Source organism: Rattus norvegicus, chromosome 17 (genome assembly GCF_036323735.1).
Source record: "Rattus norvegicus strain BN/NHsdMcwi chromosome 17, GRCr8, whole genome shotgun sequence".
In the NCBI taxonomy this organism is placed as follows: Eukaryota; Metazoa; Chordata; class Mammalia; order Rodentia; family Muridae; genus Rattus; species Rattus norvegicus.
This window is the reverse complement of record NC_086035.1, coordinates 11,070,432-11,091,888: the sequence shown is the minus strand read 5'-3', so window position 1 is coordinate 11,091,888 and position 21,457 is coordinate 11,070,432. Positions and strand designations below refer to the sequence as shown.

The 21,457-nt window shown below is 46.8% G+C and overlaps 1 long non-coding RNA gene across 2 annotated transcripts; it reads left to right on the top strand.

Annotated features, from left to right (window-relative positions):
* The first annotated feature begins 2,951 nt into the window (after positions 1 to 2,951).
* LOC108348511 (uncharacterized) lies at positions 2,952 to 16,288 on the top strand. Of its 2 annotated transcripts, none has more exons than XR_010059380.1 (4): positions 2,952 to 3,173; positions 6,658 to 6,797; positions 9,988 to 10,114; positions 10,803 to 16,288. It is a non-coding gene; the product is annotated as an uncharacterized LOC108348511 (long non-coding RNA). The 2 variants fall into 2 exon arrangements; XR_005495641.2 differs by having other exon boundaries at positions 2,952 to 6,486.
* The last annotated feature ends 5,169 nt before the right edge of the window (positions 16,289 to 21,457 follow it).

Here is a 21,457-nt window from a genome sequence, read left to right as displayed (position 1 = left end):
GCTCTCCCGTGTGCCCTCACACACCTCCACCCATAACCAGTGTAAAGCTCTCCCGTGTGCCCTCTCACGCCTCCACCCCACAAACGCAGTTGCAGATGCAAACACGGGAAGGTGGGAACTCACGATGCCTTTGTGCGCATTTCTCAGCTCTTGATCTACGTTCTTTGCTTTTCTTTACTTCTGAGCTCAGATATGTGATCAGGTGCAATATTGATATAAATCCAATCCATTCCCTCTCTAGTCTGAGTTAAGGATGTAACAAATCCATTTAGCCTTTCCTTTATTGATGAAGATCATCATCATCATCATCATCATCATCATCATCATCATCATCATTTTGCTCATTTTTTTTGCCAGGGTAAATATACTTTTGGAAAACCCTTTAGTACCAGTATGAATATATGTATGTGCATGTGTATGTATACATATATGATGTATGTGTCTATGTAGAATGTGCATATGTATATGTGTATATATTTCCCTCTGAGGTTGTTAGGAGCCCATTATGTGGGGTTTTGACTGGAATCGCCCTTGCTCAGCCTTGTTTTAAAACCTTTGCAGGTCCCCAGCACAACCTGCAGCTCTCCCAAAGCTCTGCCAGTCTGGAGATCATCCCCTCCCCACACTGGCAAGTACTCTGCCATTGCGCTAAGGTCCACCTTCATCTGTATAGCTTCCTTTTCATGTCTGCCAAGGCTGACTTTGGGCAAGAGGTTATCAGTAGAGTCCCATATTATACCCCTCCAGTAGGAGACATCACAGACCATATTGGGAACTATCCAGAGCAGGGAGGAGGCTCCTGAGGTCTCGGAAGAAGCCAGAGAGAAACACTAGAGAAGGAGAAGTAGGTCGGGAAGAAGCAGAGGTGAGCACCAGACTGGCAGACTCCTGCAGTCTTAGGACTGTGGAGGCAGAGACATGGCAATCAATGCAAGTTCTCACATGTAGAATGAGACCATGGGGGTTGGGGATTTAGCTCAGTGGTAGAGCGCTTACCTAGGAAGCGCAAGGCCCTGGGTTCGGTCCCCAGCTCCGAAAAAAAGAACCAAAAAAAAAAAAAAAAAAAAAAAAGAACGAGACCCTGTCTCAACAATCAGTCAGCTATAGTACAGACATATACACACACACACACACACATACACACATACACATACGCATATATATACATAATATACATGCACAAATACATACATACATATACACACATACATACACAAATAGACACACACAATACACACACATGCATACATCTACATACGTACATAAACATATACATATACACATATGCAAATATGCATTCATACATACATAAATACACACATACATACACTACATATATACATGCACAATGCATACACACATATATACATACACACATATGTGTACATACATACACAAACACACATATACACATCTACATATATACATACACACATACATATACAAGGACACACACAAACAAGCATAAGGAAACCAGGATACAGTCCCTCCCAAGGATGGTGGGATCACTGTTGTAGACATGGAGATAGTAGGCAGCTTGTCTTCTTCTTGATTCCTATCATGTCTCTGGGTGCCAGCAACCACAACCCTTCTCTCCTGGAGTTCTGTCTCAACAGCCTGAGAGCTTGGGGCCCTGGGCCCAGGCAGCGGGCTGTTTAGTCAGGGAGCTGGCTCACTCTTCCTCAGGGCCTAGCTGACAGGAATGTTGAGACAGGTGGGCTGCCACACTGCCACACAGGGCAAATCTCAGGCAGAGCCTTGCAGCCAAGTTCGACTCGTCTGAGAAGATTACATATTTTATGCGTACAAATGTTTTGGCTGCGTGCATGTCTGTGCCCACGGAGTCCAGAAGAGGGTGACAGGTCTCCTAAAACTGGAGTTACAGACAGTGGTGAGCTGCCCTGTGGGTGTCTGAGAATGTTTCTCGATGGCCTTAACCCTTTCTGTCGCTTTGTCTCTTTGTCTCTGTCTTTCTCCCAAACCCTGGCACTGAACGACAGACTGGTCACCGTCCCATCAGCCTTTGCTATGTCTTCATGGATCCTGGAAAGTCTTAGGACTCCCTTACTCTAAGGGGTCCCCTTCGAACCTGTGCCAGCTGACGGGGAGGACCACAGACTGCCATCAACATGGGACAGTCTGTCCAGTTGCCTCTTTGGTTCAGGAGATGTGGGTAATAGAGCCATCTGTCCTTGACATTAAACCCATTCTGCACAGAGCAGAATGTAGTCGGCTTAGGCCAAGCAACCAAAGGTCCTTCCCCTTCTCACTGTGTAGACCAGGCTGTCCTGGAACTCGCTGTGTAGACAGACCAGGTGGACCTCAAATTCAGAGATCTACCAGCCTTTGCCTCTTTGCTTATTTGTTTTCAATTAATCTATTGATTTTACAAATAAGCAGTATCTCTAAAAGTCATGTACTAAGTGATAGTAAATTATACATTAAAAGAAATAAAAGAAGTCTAAAAATAGGAAGTATTTTTCTTTCTTTCTCTGTTCCTTTTTCAAGATTTAGCATTAAAATGTGAGTGGCTTGAGGCGCATGCTCAAACCGAACACGAAGTTCTCTTGAAGGAAGCAGTTCATACCTGCTAGTCCATCAACTCTGACCTGGGTATCACTAGCAAGGATTTCAGAGTTGGACTGAAAGAGGCGCTGTACCACCTTGAGTAAGTCACCTGACCTTTCTGGTCCCGTGTTCTCCCGTTTAGGACATACTAACACTACCTTGGAAGACTTGGTGGCAGTGTGCTCATCGTGACCGAGAAAAAGTGTCTATCGGTTCCTAGCACACAGTAGGCACTGTTTTGGGCACACGGTAGGCACCTTTTAAATGGAAGTAGCAGGTCTGAAAATGTTCCATGACGTCCTTAGCAGGGACCAACTGACTACTTGAGCAGAAAGCATGATGGGAATCATCGCTTGCCCGCTCCCACCTGGTTCCACGTCGGAGGCTGGCTCTTGGTTACCTAGGAGATGCTTCGCAATGCAAATCCAGGGCCGCGGTGCAGACCGCCAGGCTCCTGTGCTGTGTGGGAGGAGTCAATCTGGTTGTGTGTTGACATCAGCGAAGTCAGCTCTGAGGATTTGGCTGTGGTGGACCAGGCCGAGGACTTAGCTTTCATGGTAGTGGAGAAGAGCTCAGAGCCAGTTGATAATACTGTAAACAAGCAAGTAAGCAAATAGAACTTCAAATAGTAATATTTAGTTAGATTTAACAGCAACAACACTAACCCAACGCCAGCGAGAGGGGAGACCCTTGGATGTTTATAAACAGAATGGAAAAAGAAAGAAGGGGCGAGGCAGCCTGCTGCTCTCAGGGCTCCTCTCTCTCTCTCTCTCTCTCTCTCTCTCTCTCTCTCTCTCTCCCTCTCTCTCTCTCTTTCTCTCTCTCCTTTTTTTTTCTTTGCAAAGTATGCTTCTCATTATCAGGGAGAAAGGCAGGCCACACACGGACAGAAGAGAAACTATGTGGGCAGAAATGCCACTAGGGGTGCCTGTGAACCCATCTTCTGAATCTCAGACATTCTGTTACTTTTATATTTAAATGTATCATTATTATTGTTATTATTATCATTATTTTTTTTCAATCCACCCAGTCACAGTGTGTGGGAGCTAGCTTGCTTTGCCCCTGCGACGCCCAGCAGAGTGTGGCTTTCTCATGACTCCAGGACAAGATATGGGTGGTTTCAGGTTTGATTCTTTTTCTGAGATGTTTTTTATACCTATTCTATGGGGTGTGTATCCAACTAGAATTTGGGCACTGCTATCAATGAGGCTTTCTTTGCTGGAGCATGCACTGAAGCAAAGTACAGAGGCACCTGGCCACCATCCCATGGCCCTGAGCTCGCCATCCCCACTATCAGTGGGGAAACTGAGGCTCAGAGAAAGCAAGCTGTTTGCTCAGGCTGTTGGCTGTTATCAGGGTGAAGCCGTTTCCAAACTTTAGTTTCCCAAGTTTAACTTGAATTCTTTTCCTCGCACCGCAGCTGCAGCCAAAAATAATCCCTTTTCTTGGAAAATGCCTGCTTCTAGACTCTCCCAGGCATTATGAGGACCAAGATAGCTGTATTCGCACCCCGTCTCTAACATGAGACCAGGCTCTTTCAGCAGCTTGTAAAGGAGACCCATATAAAAATATCTGAGCTTCTCGTCTCCCTCACATTCTCTTAGTCAACCATGCGTTTTCATTGTTAAGAAAACTCGAATGTCGTAAAAACAATCTGGCATGAAAATAATCCTTGAGAGCTGGTTTGAGGTGGAAAGGCCAAGTCATCACTCCCAAAGCACTGCCTCTGGGGGCGTTCACCTAGCAATACTCTCTTTCCTGACCTCCTTTGACTAGAATGTTCTTCCATCCATTCCCCCATGGCCACAGTGGCCCTTTAAGGACAGAGTTCACTGTTTCTGTCACAAGCATCTCTCTCTCTCTCTCTCTCTCTCTCTCTCTCTCTCTCTCTCTCTCTCTCACACACACACACACACACACACACACACACATACACACCGCCCTCTCTCTCCTGTCTCAGCTGTAAAAATGCGCTTCAGGCAAAAACTTGGCATAAGAGGTCTCATTTTGCTAAGGATCTCTCTCTCTCTCTCTCTCTCTCTCTCTCTCTCTCTCTCCCTCTCCCTTTCCCCCTCCCCCTCTCCCTCTCCCTCTCTCTCATAAAAAGGTCAAGAATTTCCTATTGGAACCCATAGGTTTTGCCTCATTCTCCCATCACTGTTCTATCCAGCCTCTTCTTAAGCAGTTATTTGGGGGCAAAGCTACAGTGGCTCTCAGGGAAGACACATCTTCATCTTCCCTGCAACAAACACTCCCCGAGAGCCTATTGGGTATCAGACCCTGTCCTGGCGAGAACAATGCTGGACAAGCCCAGCTTGGTTCTGGGTTTCATGGTGTACGGGGACCAGTGCCCAGGCACTGTGGGCATTAGGAACTGCAGTGGAACTTTCTGCAGGCATTGGGAGCACACTGAAGGCTGTAGGCACCGAGGCTCAATAGAATGGCCTAGGAAGGCCTTCCAGAAACTGGATGAGGCTGAAGAGAAGCCACGTGATTAGTCTAGGGCGGAGAGACCTAAGGAAGAAGGAGTAGCATCTATGAAGGCTACGAGGAATGAGTCGTGTTGGAAGTGTATAAACAAACTCTCCTGTCCAGACTGCCTCATTTCTAGACCAAGTGGTGTGCGGACAGGGTTGATAAGAGATTACATCTGAATCCTGGGGTTGGCGCATGCGCGTAAAGCATTCAAAGGTCCAGGTATAGGGGCTTCTAGTCTCCTCCGGTACGTCTCCGGCTAGCAGTCATGTTCTGGCGTGCACCTTTTCGTTGTTCTTTTGAGTAGCATGGGGAGGTGCAGAAAATGTCTAGAAGAGTGTGAAATGATGCAGCCATCAGCTGGGAAGGTCTTTCTGGACTTGGAAGGAAAAGGATGCTAGGGAAGCAAGCCAGGGAGCAAGGAGACCAGCTAAGGGGCTGTTGTGGGTATTTATGTGTTAGCACTGGGTGAGGGAGCAGGCTGGAACAAGAGGTAGTAATGAAAACAGAAGATGGGGTGAACTAAAAAGAAGAGAAGAGGGAAGGCTAAGAGGGATGTCCAAAGTGTCCTTATGTAGTCGTGGTTAAACGTGGTGCCGTGATGGGATGGAAAGAGAAGGGAGTAAGGCACGCTAAGAATGAGTCTGGCTAGGTCTCCGGGTTCCCCGATGTTGAATGGCATGAAGAGCAGTTTGCCTGTGTGTATCTGTAATTCTAGGTATTCAGGAGGCCGGTTGCAAGTTTGAGGACACCGTGGGCTTAGTGAACTCTATCTCAAAGTAACATTTAAGGAGGCCTGGGATGTAGCTCACTGGCCAAGTGCTGGCTCACATGTGTGGGGTCCATCGGTTTCAGCTCTGGGCAGAAACAGAGTTGGGGGAGGGACAGAGACAGAAAAGACAGAAGCAACCCACATACAGGGACAGAGACAGAATCAGTTTGTCCTGAACATTTTAGGTTCGGGGTATATAATGAAGCTGGGGTCCAGACCTAGTCCTAAAATAAGAGAACACACACACACACACACACACACACACACACACACACACACACACACACGTTACTTTCCATCACCATCGTCGGGGTGCTTTGTCGGCTTATAGTTTTCAAAACCTACTTGAGCAAGTGAACTTAGATGCTTTAACCTCCCTTATTACCCACCACCTACCAGAGGTAGTGGGAAGGAAAGGTTAATAGGGCAAAGGTTAATAGGACAGGATTCCACCTGTCTCGACTTAGTTCTCTGGGGGGTGAATCCAATCTGAGTTGTCCAGATATCAGCAGTTCAGGTCACAGAATCAGCATCGGCATCAGCAGCTCTCTCCACTCACAAACGCCACTCATAAATCAGCAAGGGCAGTTCAATCTAGAAGAAACCTCAAAGCTGCCAATAGGTCTGGGGAAGCAGCAAGAAGCCGCCAGCACACCACCAGAAGTTCTTTGGTGAGTTTCTCCCTATGGAGTCACGATAAACACAGACCAGCAAGGGAGGCAAGGTGAACCAATACCACACAGCCTCGCCCACTGCCTGCTGGTTTCTATTTATACCCTTTCCAAACACCATGCGATCTCTCAAGCATCGATTCTAGCAAAACATCACATGCTCTTTTCCAGGCAGCTTCCAGAAAAACACAGCATGTCTGCTCTCAGCAAAACATCCTCTCAGAAGACAATTTCCAGGAATACATCACATGACACAACTGGGTCTCCAAAGAAGCCAGAAATTTCCACTTCAGTGTTTCAATAAAAGTGAGGTAATGATGGAGGCTGCCTCAGAGAGGCCTTGTTGGCCAAACACCATGTGCCAGTGCTCATGGGGGTTGAGAGGCACTGGTGGGGGAGGGGGTGGAGGTATTAAATACAGGATAGATATGAGAAAGAGAGAGAGAGAGAGGGAGAGAGAGAGAGAGAGAGAGAGAGAGAGGGAGGGAGAGAGAGAGAGAGAGAGAGAGAGAGAGAGAGAGCAGAAGTTAGATCACAGTAGGTGGTCATGGCGTGCAAAGATGGGATGCTACCACCTGCCAGAAAGGAGTCACCGGTAAGAGTATGCACGGGAGGAAGTCAATGTAAACCCAAGTATCCCTTTCTGCAGAGCATGGCTATACTTTTCCCCTGCTGCATATGCCTCAGGTGTCAAGGCCTTCTCTTAGCTGGAAGGATGTATTTCACTCCTTTTCCCCACAGAACCTTTGCACTTGCTGTTCCCCTACTCTCACAGAAGCTCAACATCTTTCGGAAGGTTCAACCCCATCCCACCTTCCCACCTGTGATATCATCCAAGACTGTTCCCAATCATCAAGTCTGTGGAAGCTTTTAAATTCAAAGTCAGACCAGACCTTCACGTGTCCAAGTAAATGGATCCACAAACTGTACTAGGGTCATTCTATGTGCTGAACCACAAGCCTCTTTACCTTCCTCAACTCCTGCTCTGTGCCATGAACATACCAGGCTGGGGAAGTGGAGTATGAATCAAAAACATGTCCTTTCCTCCCCATACCTTGCCTAACTGTCTGACTCCAGATCTCATGAGAAATGTTGGGCTCCTCCTCAGAACCCATATATCATCGCAGAAGTTCCCAGGAAAAGCAAGGGCCCCCAGAATTGTGTTTGACTCAGGGCTCCCACTTCCCAGACGAAAGGGTTAAGGCAGGATTAGATTAAGGTCACTTCAACTTACCACCGTCAGCCAAGTCCTTGAGGGATTTGGAGCATAGACTACCCAGCCTCTCTTGTGCATCCTCTCTTGGCTCTTGTTAGAAAGGGAAGGCGAGCACAGCCTCATGGAAGCCTCTATCTAGTACTGATCACAAGGATTTAGTTCTGGACATCTAGTCTCCTGGGTCTCAGGCCTACCTATGAGCTCTTTCATGAACCTTAGGACCAGGCTGCCACTTCCCTCAGCTCCCTACATGTAGCACAAACCCAAGTGCTCTGTGTGTATAAGTCAGCCCCACCATGATCTCTGCAGGATGCTGAGGTGGAGCCTGCCTGGTCCATGCCAAAGGCCCAAGCTTGTTTAAGCCAATGTGAGCACCCGAGGCACAGCACACCTATCCAGTGTCACCAGGGTACTAAGGAGGAGGAGGAGGAGGAGGAGGAAGAGGAGGAGGAGAAGAGGAAGAGGAAGAAGAGGAATAGGAAGAAGAAGAGAAGGAGGAGGGAGATGAAGAAGGAGAAGGTGAAGAAGGAGGAGGAGAAGATGATGATGATGAAGGAGGAGAAGGAGAAAAAGATGATGATGAAGGAGGAGGAGGAGAAGAAGAAGATGATGATGAAGGAGGAGGAGAAGAAGAAGATGATGATGAAGGAGGAGGAGGAAAAGATGATGATGATGAAGATGAAGATAAAGAAGAAGGAGGAGGAGGGGGAGGGGGGAGGAGGAGGAGGAGGAGGAGGAGGAGGAGGAGAAGAAGAAGAAGAAGAAGAAGAAGAAGAAGAAGAAGAAGAAGAAGAAGAAGAAGAAGAAGAAGAAGAAGACGACAGCAGCACTGGCTAATTCCTCGGAATAGACAATCTCATAGAGGACAGCGGGCAATCCCATTCCTGGATATTGAGCCAAGGGAAACAGAATTGTATTCAAGACACATGTGTTGATCACAACACACTTCATAATAACAAAGACACTGATGAAAGCTATGTGTCCATCAGCTGATGAGTGTTCATGATAACGGAAAGCTTAAATACAATAAAGAAAATGTTATACTATTCATCTCCGAAACCCAAACCCCGTCATTTATGACAGTATACACAGGGGTGGTATGATAGTGTACAGTTTGACTATCAATAATAGCCACGTACTGTGTATCCCAAGGAGCAAGAAGAATTCGAGTGCTTTCTCCATGAAGAAATGAAATCGATTGAAGAGGTAGATATGCCCTTATTATTGTATTGAAACATCACGTGGTACCTTATGATGGCATGCGATTTTAAGTGTCAGTTAAGATGCAAACAAAATTAAAGGAACTAGACTCATATCCTCATGTTAAGCGATGTAACTGCAGTGGAGAAAAATCAGAGTAACAGAATTGCAGCTGAAGGGCGGGCATGGGTGGTGACTCTAAAACAAGGCATCGCTGATGAGGTGACATTTGCAGCAGTGACGGGAAGACGGTTCAGATAGAAAGAACAGTGAGGGTTGGAAAGTTGGCTCAGAGGTTAAGAGCACTGACTGCTCTTCCAGAGGTCCTGAGTTCAATTCCCAGCAGCCACATGTGGCTTACAGCCATCTGTAATGGGATCTGATGCCCTCTTTTGGTGTGTCTGAAGACAGCAACAGTGTAAGCATACATAAAATAAATAAATCTTTAAAAAGAAGGAGGATGAGAAGGGGGGGAAGGAGGAGGAGGAGGAGGAGGAGGAGGAGGAGGAGGAGGAGGAGGAGGAGGAGGAGGAGGAGGAGGAGGAGGAGGAGGAGGAGGAGGAGGAGGAATAGCGGACCCAAAGCTCTCTGCCGCACTAGCTCAACCTGTTGAAGAAATAGCAAGACGGTCTGGAGGTTTGCATCTGTAACCACAGGGCTTAGGAGGCCAGGACAGTAGTTAGAGGGTTGCCTGGGTTACAGAGTGATACTTTGTTTGAAAAAGAAGCAAAGGGAAGAAGGATGAAAGGAAGGAAAAGGCAGAAGGTCCCAGCTGTGAAGCTGCATGTGAGGCATGTGATAGAGATGAGGGAAGAATGGAGAACTCAGCCAGAAGTGGCCAGAGGTGCTGATGTTGGGACACAGGGTGAGGCACTTAAAATAATTTACATCTTGGGAGATGTTCTGTATAGGAGGAAGAGAGACCTTTTCCCGCTGTGCTCTTTATCTATACTTTCTTACTACATAGATATATTATTATCATTACTTCAATGAATATAAGTAACAAGAGATGTTATATAGGTGGAGAGATTATAGGCTAACTATGTTCACATGGTAATGAGGCTGTCTCCTTGTATGGTTTCCAGGCACCACTGATGTTGGGGACCATTGGCTGTATGGTGTCCTGAACATGTCAGGCTAGTACAAAGATGAGCTGGTCGTGTAGTCACAGTAGGAAGGACCTCTGACCTGTTTGACACTCGGGGATTGGAGGTATGTGGGCATTTAGTGATTCCAGGATCATCCTTGGCTCCTAGCAGGGATACAGGGCACATCTACTTAAACAGCAGATCAGGTCTCCTGTTATGGCCGCAGATATTGCCAGAGCAGCTCGGTGCAGACTCACGACTATTGTACATTATAAACTGTGGGGTTTTTTTTATTGTACACACAGAGTGAGACGCACAATGGCTTAATTTTAGGAAACAAACTCAGAATGTTCTCACTATCATTCTTCAGCATGTACAAAGCAGAGCAGTGTGTCCCTGGGTTAGATTGTGTTCTTAGGTTTGATTTGAAAACTTGCTGCTTGAGTGGCTGACTTAAATTTCGCATCACTAAATACACTTTGGCTTAGGATTAGAACATGATTTCTTGAACCTTTTAAAATTATCCTGACTATACCCGTGCCATTTTATACTGTGTATTTATGTAAGGCAATATCCTCAGTGCTGATGAGTATAATATCAGAATACCCATCAGCTCTGAGAACGTTGACGATGCTCTGTGTCCTGTCATATCAAATATTCTTTATGTAAAAGTAAACACAGACATAGAATTAATCTGTAAATCTGATTCTATCTTTAAAGGATATATATAATGTCAAATGATTATTTTACTATAAATTTGTAATCAGTGAATGCTTTATCTGTAGTGCTATTTCATAGTCCTGTCTCCCCAGGGCCATGTAGAAATTGCTGTGTCAAAGAATGGTCATGAGCCCGAGTGAAGCCTTCAGAGGACACCACCTTCTGAATCAGGTAAAGACCGGGCTCCGAGAGGCTCTGACCTCCATCCCACAGCCCTGGTTTTTTCCAGTACCCATTGTCACTTTCTGCTGAGCGATTGGAAGGCCTGGTCTAGAAGGTCTTCTCCTAGCCTGACCCTTGGACTGAACCATCAGCCCAGCGTCGAGGCCTCAGCCTGACTGGCAAGAGCAGCCCTGGGTGAAGTGCAGTGGGCAAACAGGGAGCTCACAGAACCAAACAAGCTTCCGTCCAAGCCTCCGTGAGTCTTAGGTCAACTCAGAACCGAGTCATGGTCATGACTCAACAAAACCCACTTTGGAATCTGGACGTTCAAGAGAGGAGCTTCCAGCACCTTATAAATATTAATTAAAAGACTGCATCCTGAAGGGCTGGGGTAATTACAAAAGAGCTTCCCCGGGCCCGCTCCAGTGGCTTCAGAGAGTTCTACTTGGGCCAGTGGTAACAATAGCAAGGTGCCGTCTGAAGAGCAGCAGCGCAGAAGGCTGGGCGGGCTCCGGGTGCTCCCTCTGCTAGGTGACACGTGGGACAGTCAACAGTCATCTTCTGCACTTTTCAGATGGGATTCTAAGATCCAGAGCTCTTCTCTGGGCTGGAAACCAATAGAACACGGACTCCAATCCAGATGCTTGGAATACTACTGACCCATGCCATCGCCACATAATTACGGTTTATAACCACGTACTTCTTTATGGTTTGCCGAGCATTTAAGCATGTGCCCTCGACTTGCTCATCGCCATCCCTGGCCTAGCAGGAAGCAACGCTTCTACATTATAGAGGAGGGCCTAAGGAAGAGCGCACGCGGCTCGCTCAAGTCCTTGTGCAAGCCAGAGTAGCTCACATCCGTACGGTGGTTTGTGGTTTATGGCATGTCTTCTGATATTGAGTATCTCGATGGCTGTGTGAGCTAAGAAGGCCTGCTGTTATTATTATTATTTTTTTTTAATTTCCATTGTTGTTCCTAGTTCTCCTCTTACAGGTGAGGACTGTAAGAAACAGACTGTTAAGAAAATAGAGTCAGGAACCGTGACTGTGAGGCAGCTAAGCACTGTATAGGTAGCCAATGACAAAGCTTGTTCATTCATTCATTCATTCATTCATTCATTCATCCAGTAACTCGTGCACTCATTCAATAGATGTTTGCAGAATACTCACTGTGGGCCTGCGACTTCCCTGAGCACAGGGAATATAGCATCGGGCAAACAGATCTTTGCTTCTTATCAAATACATATTCTTCTTGTGTGAATGGACCCCCACCCCCCAATAAACAAGAAAGCATGTGACCTTGTATTGCCCTGTAATGTTTCAGTCAGTGATGGACTGTATCTGCCCCATACGATTATACTGGCCAGCGATATCTTAGCTTGCACGTATTCTTTACGATGCTTGCCCAAAGAGAGATTTGCTGACAGGGATGGCAGTGTAGCTCCGGGATAGGATTTGTCTAGCGTGCGCAAGACTCTGGATTCTATTCCGAGTGGAGCCAAAAAAAGAAAAGTCGTCCAACACGTTTCTCACAATGCATTCCCATCTTTAAGCTTTATGACCGTGTGCTGTGCCAGATATATAAAAAAAAAAAAAAAAAAAAAGAATAATAAACCCGGCAAGGCGATAGAGAGGTGAGAGGTGTCGGTTTGAATGTAAGGGGCAGCCCTATTGTCCTGTTGTCATCATAAGGAGGAGTGATTGTAGAATAAAGTCAACCAAGAGGGGTTACTTTGGGTCTTGAAGGTCAAGTAGACCTTGGTGGCAAGCCACACAGAATGACGAGCGTGACACATTTCCGGTGACAAGGTCCTGCTGTGTCTTGACAGTTCAGATGCACCCAGAACTTTTAAGTGGGGCTTCTTCCCTAAGACCATGAGACACAGGAGTTGGGGACATTGAAGCCAGAAGTTGCCTGACCAGTTCACCATCTTGAACTGTTGACGGTTTAGAGTGTGAATGTGCCACTGCGTTCCTGGTCTGACTTCAAACAGAGGTGCTCTGCGTGGAGCTCTGCGGGGAGGGCAGGAGGCTGCCAGATGAGACGTCTGACAGGAGTGTGGCCTGGATTTCCTTCTCACAGTTGACAAAGGAGGACAAGTGGCCGACACGTTTCTCAGGACACACTCTTGTCATTAAGCTGCATCCAGTCAAAAGATTTCATAAAATGCGATTTAACCACAATACCTGTTTTCTTGGCCCTGCTTCCCACCACGCTCCTCCCTCTGATTCAAACGATCATTTATTTTTAATTCTTCAAGTTAGCATTCCAAGGATTAGAGGACACTTTGGCATTGCACACAACGTGTGTTTTGGTAGACCTTTTCTCTTCCCTTCCCTTCCTAGCCCTCACATTTACTGATCCATCCACCCGTCCATACAGCCACACATTTCTTTTCTTCTTTCCTTCCTTCTTTCCTTCCTTCCTCCTTCCTTTTCTTTCTTTCTTTTTTCCTTTCTTTCTTATTTCTTTCTTCTTTTCTTTCTCTCTCTCTCTCTCCTCCCTCCCCCTCCCCCTTCTTCCCTCTTTCTTCCTTCCTTCCTTCCTGCCTGCCTGCCTGCCTGTCTGCCTGCCTTCTTTTCTTCCTTCCTTCCTTCTTTCTTTAAGTCTTAGGCCTTGATTTGGGAGTAGTATGTCTTAAATGTTATCTGGTATTATCTGGACACATCCGATGGCAGTCCACAGTCTGGCAGCTAATCATTCATAGGTGGAGACTTTCAGGTGTTTTGGGGGCATCTAGTAGAAAAAGATTTTTAAAATTTTCAGTTGTTTTAGGGTTTCAAATGGTGTTGCATGCTTATTTCTGACTAGACATCATTCCTAGACTGGCTAAGTTTTTAGTGATTGATTATTTGATTTGGGTCTGCTTACCTCAGGCTATCCCTGCACTAAAGGGTTCCCAGCAAAGCTTGGGTGTTGTCGGATAGTCTGCCATCCACCCTGATAGTCACAGGACTGCTTGAATTGTTAGTTGTGAGCCTTGGTAACTCGTGGTTTAATTTGGGTTTTGTTAAAGAGGAGATTTAACCCATGCCAGAGCCACGTGAGGCTACAACACTTGTTTCATCGCCCACAGGGGTGGGAGCTAGTCAACACTGGTGGGTTGTTCTCCTATGACAGGTGCCCTAAGCTTCTGCAATCCCACCCAGGCCTGCTTTTTTGTCCTGTTTTGAGGTCTTCCTTGTCCACGGTGATAAATTATTACCGTCTTCCTGGTCACGCTTGGCTTTGCTGCAAAGATCCCCCTCTTAAGGACCGTTACTACTTTCTGGGTCCTCATGTGGTCCCAGGTGTGTGGATCACACATCGTTAATGATGTCAGTCATAACAGTGCTAGCCCATTTATATTTCAGTACTTTAATTGCTAGCTGTTTGTCCTTCTGTCTGTCCTGATCAATTTGTGACAGTCTCTGTACGGTTCTGCAGATGCCTCTTTCTTGGGTGCTTTGTTCGTTAATGGACTTATATTAGCTAGGACTGCTAGGATTATCCTTTTAGCTCCTGGTCTGTAGAACTACATGGATCTGCCGGACAAGCCTGTGTGCCCCAAATGTTTGCACTTCTGTGTCCTTTCCCTTTCCCTGCCGGCTCCTGCCAATCTCCTCCTTTTTCTTTCTAAAAGCCTGATTTTTATTCATTTTATATAACGAGTGTGCACTACCGGAGTGTGCCTGAGGTTTTTGAGTGGTTTATGTAAGCTACCCTGTGCGGCTGGGAATCAGACCCGGGTCCTCTGCAAGGTCAATACGGATCCCCTAACCACTGAGCCATCTCACCAGCTGACTTCTTCAACCTTCGGGATGAACATCACCTTCTGGGTTGGAGGTTTTCTGTCATGCTGTACCCTTTCTCTCCCAGACTTGCTCTCTTTTGTCACCTTGCTTTCCTCTATTCAAAGCCCTTCCATCATCCAAAAGATGATATTTTGTGGATGCCCTTGTTTTCCACAAACAAGGTCTTCCAGTTAGGAGGTAAAAGTCTCAACAAAAAGTCCTTCATGTTGACACAACTGGTCATAGCAAGTTGTCCATAAGGACTGTTGGAGAGAGGGTTAGCAGATCAGCAGCCCTTGTATCTCTCATATCCTTCTGTCTCTCCTCTCTCCCCTCTCTCCATCCCTCATCCTCAGAGCCAGAGACTGACTGAAGAGGATAGTTTTGCCAACAACGGAACACTTAAGATTTTAAATATCTATTTTGGGGTCGTGGGGCCTGCCAGGCACACGTGTGGAGCTCTCAGGACAACCTGCTAAAGTAGGTTCTTTCCTTTCTCCGTACAGCTCTTGGGAATGGAATTCAAGTGATCAGCCTTGGTGTCTTTACCACGACGCCATCTTGGCAACCTTTTTTTTTTTTTTTTTTTTTTTTTGGTTCTTTTTTTCGGAGCTGGGGACCGAACCCAGGGCCTTGCGCTTCCTAGGTAAGCGCTCTACCACTGAGCTAAATCCCTAGCCCCCCCTTGGCAACCTTTTACAAGGCTTTGTGCAATTTGTCCGTGCCGAGGACAAAACCAAGAGCCTTGTGCACACGAGACGTGTTGCCCCACTGAGTCACATCCAGGCTCCTTTGTGAAAGTGTCCTTGCAGCCAACTGTGGTTTCCTCTTATCTGTCTTCCTGTGGATCCCTGGGAGAACGTCTTACTTTTCTAACCCTGTCACCCCTTGCACATGCCCTGGGATAAATGATGCTTATTTCCTAGAACTGCTGTGAGAGACAGGGCAGGCTCAAAAGGGTTACCGTTAGCCTCTTGGAACATAGTAAGTGCTAGATCAAACCGACCAGCCTTCATGGTTCCCTGCCCAGCGCCACCCCCACCCTCTTCCCCCTCTAAGTGGGAGCTAGAAGAAAGCACGCCAATCACAAGATAATTTATGCAGCATATGCCTTTATTACCCCATGCTGGGCTGGGGCTCCTACTGTCCAATGAAGGTCAAAAGGAGGGATGGCTTTTATCTCCTCAGCAGCTCTGGAGAGACAGCAGGAGGGGCCGGAGCTCACCAAAGCTTCCTCTAGAAAACAAACAAGAGTCTGCATCGCAGCTCAATAGCTCTCCTCATTCGAAGCTATAAATGGCCCAGAGCAGCAGGGCTTTTGCCCTGCGACTGGAGGGAGCGAATGCACCATTGAATGGAGAGGGTGACCCCTAACTGGCAGAGGGGTTCCCGCTGGGCACAGGCCAGGCCCGCTGCCTAGCAGAGAATCCAGAGGCCACGTGTCATTAGTCAGTGTCTTACAGCAATCTTTTCAAAGCTATTGATAAAGGGGGAAGAGGAAGGAGGCTTTTCTGTTTCTAATCCCCCCAATTTTCTTCTCTCTTTCTTCTATTTTCCTGCCTGTCACAACTGTCAGCTCGCGCTCTCTCTCTCTCTCTCTCTCTCTCTCTCTCTCTCTCTCTCTCTCCCTCCCTCCCTCCCTCCCTCCCTCCCTCTCTCTCTTTTCAGAAGCGGAATGAGATCAGGAGTTTCTGTCTTTGGGAGCAGGTTCACCTTGTTACCTTGTTTGGATACTGCTTCTCCGTGACTTAAGAATAGTCAACAACGAAAACAGGTCTGACTTCTTCCTGGTCCTAAAAGCCTTTTGCACAGTAATTAAGGTCCTCCGGGGTCTCCTTTCCCTCCAGCCTCTTCCCAGCTTGACCAAAGGACCGCAGCCATTGTAAATCGGGGTTGTGAGTTGCTTCTAGACGTCAGTGCTGAACCACCAGCAAGTCTGTCTCCTGTGACTCAGTCTCCGAGCATTTGTCTTGGGGGTAGAATCCTAGCCCAGGGCTAAGGCCTGAATGACCTCATGGGGGGCTGAGGTGCACTCCAAAAGAAGCCATTAACTCTTTATCCACTGGGGAGGGTAGTGTCATGATTTCCTTTACTGTGTATTTAGTCCCCAACACTATCTAACAGAGGTCAGCATGTGGTTCTGGTCACATCAATTTATAACCTATTAACTATGGATTGATTAAGGACATTTTGGGGCTTATGGGTAGTTGTCACATCGGGTTTTTTTTTTTTTCTTTGCTTTTTTTTTATCTGCACCTTTTTTGTTTTTGTTTTTTACTTGTTTTGTTTGTTGAGACAGGGTTTCTCTGTGTAGCCCTGTCTGTCCTGGAAGTCAATCTGTACGCCAGGCTGGCCTGAAACTCAGAGATTCTCTTGCCTCTGCCTCCCAAGTAGAGGATTAAAGGAATGTGCCACCATCGCCAGGATGCCTGCACTTTTGGTGACAGTGTCTGCTGTAGCCCAAGCTTGCTTTAGACTGTCTCTGTAGTCAAGGCTGGCCATAGAGCCTATGCTTTTGCCTCCAACTCCTTAGTTTTGCGGTTGCCAAGTGTGACTTCAAGTTCAGCATCTAAAAATATTTAAAATATGCAGGGCAGTGCTGGTGCACACCTTTAATCCCAGTACTCAAGAGGCAGAGGCAGGTGGATTTCTATGAGTTTGAAGCCAGCCTGGTCTACAGAGCAAGTTAGTTCCAGGACATCTAGGGCTGACTTGGGGGAAAAAAGTAAAATAAATAAGTAAATAAATAAACTTTTTATGTGCTATACATCTTATGAAGACATTAAGAGATATGTATCACAAAAATGTCATGTTGTAAGAATAGATCTTTTACTATATTTTTTAGATTTATTTATTTTATGTGTGTTTTGCATATGCACACATACATACACAGACAGACAGACAGACAGACAGACAGACAGACACACACACACACACACACACACACACACACATGCTTGTTATCCCAGGAGGTCAGAAGAGGGCATTGGATTCACTAGTAATGAATTACAGACGGTCAATGATGTGTTTATAAAAAGATAAAGAGAGGGGGGATATGTTCTATGGAGGTGTGGGGGAGGAAGTTGCCTTTGCAGGATCATGTTGAGGTATCCCTTCCTCCTGAGGGACCAGCCACAGTCACTATACCATTGATGGTATAGTATAGAATAGAGTGAACTCAGGGCATGGGGAGGGGAGTTAAGAGGGTAGTGGGGGCAGAGGAAGGCAGAGAGAGGGGGAGAGAGAGAGAGAGAGAGAGAGAGAGAGAGAGAGAGAGGAGTACAAGTAGAGGCTGACCATGAGCATGTGGGGGGAGAGATGGGGAGAGTGTGGGGGCAGGAAGGCAAAAGTAAGAGAGCAAGAGAGCAAAAGGGAACAAGAGAGTGAGGAGGGGGCAAGCAGCCCCTTTTATAGTGTCAGGCACACCTGGCTGTTGCCAGGTAACTGTGGGGTGGAGCATACCTGGCTGTTGCCAGGTAACTGTGGGTGGAGTTGAGATAGAATGCTAACAGTTGCTATCCATCTGTAAGTGGGTGCTTGGATACTCTGCAAGAGCAGAAGTTACTCTCAACGGCCAAGCCATCTCTCTAGCTGTTAGGAAAGATCTTGATACATGTGTTAAGACATTTTGCATATACTATAGAAGGCAGAAATCACTAGCAGTCAAAAGTATTCTGCAAAAAAATTTAAACCATTTACAGAACATTGTACATGTGGCCCTGTGTATACATCACTGGGCTATAACATTCCTACACACACATAACACAAGGCAAACAATGGCGAGCAGCTCAGGACACATTCCTATTGCTTTGGGCATCACATGAAGCACTTGGGTGGTACTGAGAGGCCAAGCTAGGCACGTATTTTATATGTTTATAGAGCCAGGATTTTTCTCCTTGGGGCGAGATGCTCAGAAATATCCCATGCTCTTTGTTAAAAACGAAAGTTACGTGTTCCTTATGTGACCTACACATTAACTGTTTTTTTCCCCACTCCTGTCAGCTGTAATTGAGTTACATGATAAATTAATATTCTCACCTCGCTCTTCTGTGGATGGGAACAGGGGCATACAAGCCAGCACATGCCACAGAGGTTAAGCCACACGACTCCAGAAAGCCATGAAAATGACACCCGACTTCTGGAATCACAAAAAATGAAAACAACCCCCTACAAACAAACAAACAAACAAAATGGTGCCCAGAGTTAGGAGATGGGATTCGTACAATTTGTAGGGAAAAGGGTGGGGTTGTCTGTGTGAGGTTGTCTGTGTGAGGTTGTCTGTGTGAGATTATATGGTGGGGTTGTCAGTGTGGGGTTCATGTGAGGGGTTGTGAAGACAGACCTGTGTGTTGGAAACAAACGGCTTAGCCCCTGCGCCCCTGAAGCCCCTTCCCGGGTCTGTTTCTTGACCCTCTCTCTCTCCTCTTCCCTGTGTGTCTTGTAAGGTCTCCTATCTACACCTCACGTCTTACTGGAGCTCTAAAGTGTGGTCCAGCTGCCTCCAGTTTTCTGGCCTCACCATGGTTTGGTTTGGCCAGTCAGATGCTGGACTCTTCCCATCTGACTGCAACTGGATTTTCTGCTCACAGGCATGTGAAAACCTGTCCTCAACACACGGGCTACCTTGTGCTTTCTAACCGTTCACCCCCCCAGACCCATTCTTCCTCCCTTCCCTTCTTCCCAAGGAATCTCCCAGTTTCAGAAATGGGAGATTTCTTGGGTTTAACCTGTCAAGATATAGATGATGTATTCATTCATTCCTTCTTTCCCCCTCTTCAGCAAGTATGTACACAAGTGTATGCAGGGATGTGTTTATGTAGAGGTGAGATAGCAGCCTCAGGTGTCAACCTCAGGTGCCATTCCTGAGGTGCTGTCTGCCATTTATTTATTTATTTATTTATTTATTTAGAGACAGAATTTCTCACTGGCTTACAGATCTCTGTGTAGGTTAGACTGTCTGGCCAGCAAGGCTGAGAAATCCACTTAGCTCCACTTGTACTATGAGAATTTCCCAGCATGCCTGTCTATCTCTGCCCCTCAATGTTAGGATGGCCAATGTGTGCCACCATGCCTGGCTTTTATGAAGATGCTAAGGATCTGAACTTGAGCCCCTCTGCTTTGTTTTTCAGGAGCCCTCTCTCCAGCCTAGCCCATGATTTCTTGTTACCTCAGTTTCCCTGCCTTGTGCAGTTTCTGAAGGTTCAAATGAACAGTGATTAAAGCCTAAACAGACAGCCTATGGTATGTAAACAACGACTTTAGTGAGCATCACTTATTTTAATTGGAGGTTTTTTTTATCCCTGTTTATTGTTTTTATTTATTATTGACTATTAGGCATGCTGGATGGAGTTCTATCATTAAACCACACCCCCAGCCTAGCCACACCCCAGCCAAGCCACGCCCCCAGCCAAGCCACACCCTCAGTCCAGCCAGACCCCAGCCCAGCAACACCCCCACCCTCCCTCTCCAGCCTAGTCACGCCCCCAGTCTATCCACACCCCAGCCTAGCCACACCCCCAGTCTATCCACACCCCAGCCTAGCCACACCCCCAGCCTAGCCACAACCCCAGCCTAGCCACACCCCCAGCCCACCCCGGATTGTTTTTGTTTTTTTTTTCATCTTTATTAACTTGGGTATTTCTTATTTACACCCCGGATTGTTTTTATTGTTTGTAATTAGCTATTAATGTTGATCTTTGATTTCTTTTGCCAGCTTGGATAGGCTGCTCTACAGAAATCTTAGTGACAACATTGGCCTCACTTTCAACCAGCTGACATCACATGCAGCTGCCACTTGTTTATCATTCCTCAGTTCAGTGGCGGAGAATTCACACTATTACCTGCTGACTTATACTAACTTTTTTTTTCCCTCATGTCATTTAGAACAAGGCACGTCTCTTTGGGCTCTTCTCAAACTTTTTGAGAACTCGCGTGGGAGTCAGGGGACAGCATGAGCTTCAGAGCTCGAGGGGCCTTCCTTAGCCCTTTCCAGCCAGTACCCCAGCCTCTTGCCTTTAGAGAGACTTCCAGTCCCTTACATCAGGATGACCGAGAGTGACTTGAGGTCTGCCCTGAGTGCAGTCAGTGGTGAGCTATGTGATTTCTTTCTGATTCTATCGCCTGTGAGCTTCAGCTTGTCCCTGTATAAGACACAGCCAGTAACATTACTACCCATGACCCTCAGCTTGTCCCTGTACGAGATGCAGATAATAACATTACCAAGCCCCGTACCACAAAACCAAAGAGGCTCACCAATACTAGTCATTGTTAGCCAGGGAGCCCAGTATTCTCGCCGACACAAGGTGCCCCAGAGCTGTCCTGCCTGTGCCAGGAGGATGATAAAGGCAGGGGACGTGTGCTTGTGCTCTCAAAAGAGGAAAGAGAAGGCAAGGTTGCACCCATTTCTGGGGATCTTCCTTATAAGGGACCTGGAATATGGGCCCAGAGACAGAGGGAGGAAGTGGGGAGGAGCCAGTCATTCCAGTGGTCGGGTGCAGGAGACAACAGCAGAGTGCTTTTAACTCTCTTTCGCAGACAGGCACTTTATTAGCATAAAGATAAATAGTGCCAGATAAGAGGCCTCTGGTTTTACATCTGGGGTGGAAGGAGCATCATCTGGGAGAGGGAACACGACGTTTCTTGCACAGACGAATCCACGAAGCCCAGCCTTCGAGGGGAGGGAGGCATTGAGCCAAGATGTGCTGCCGGAGGCTTTCCTGCATGATGGGGAGCAAGTTTTGACAACAGCGATGCTAATTGATCAGGTGTTCTCATCACAGAATGCAGTGCAGGGTAGGTTTTATCCTTTTCC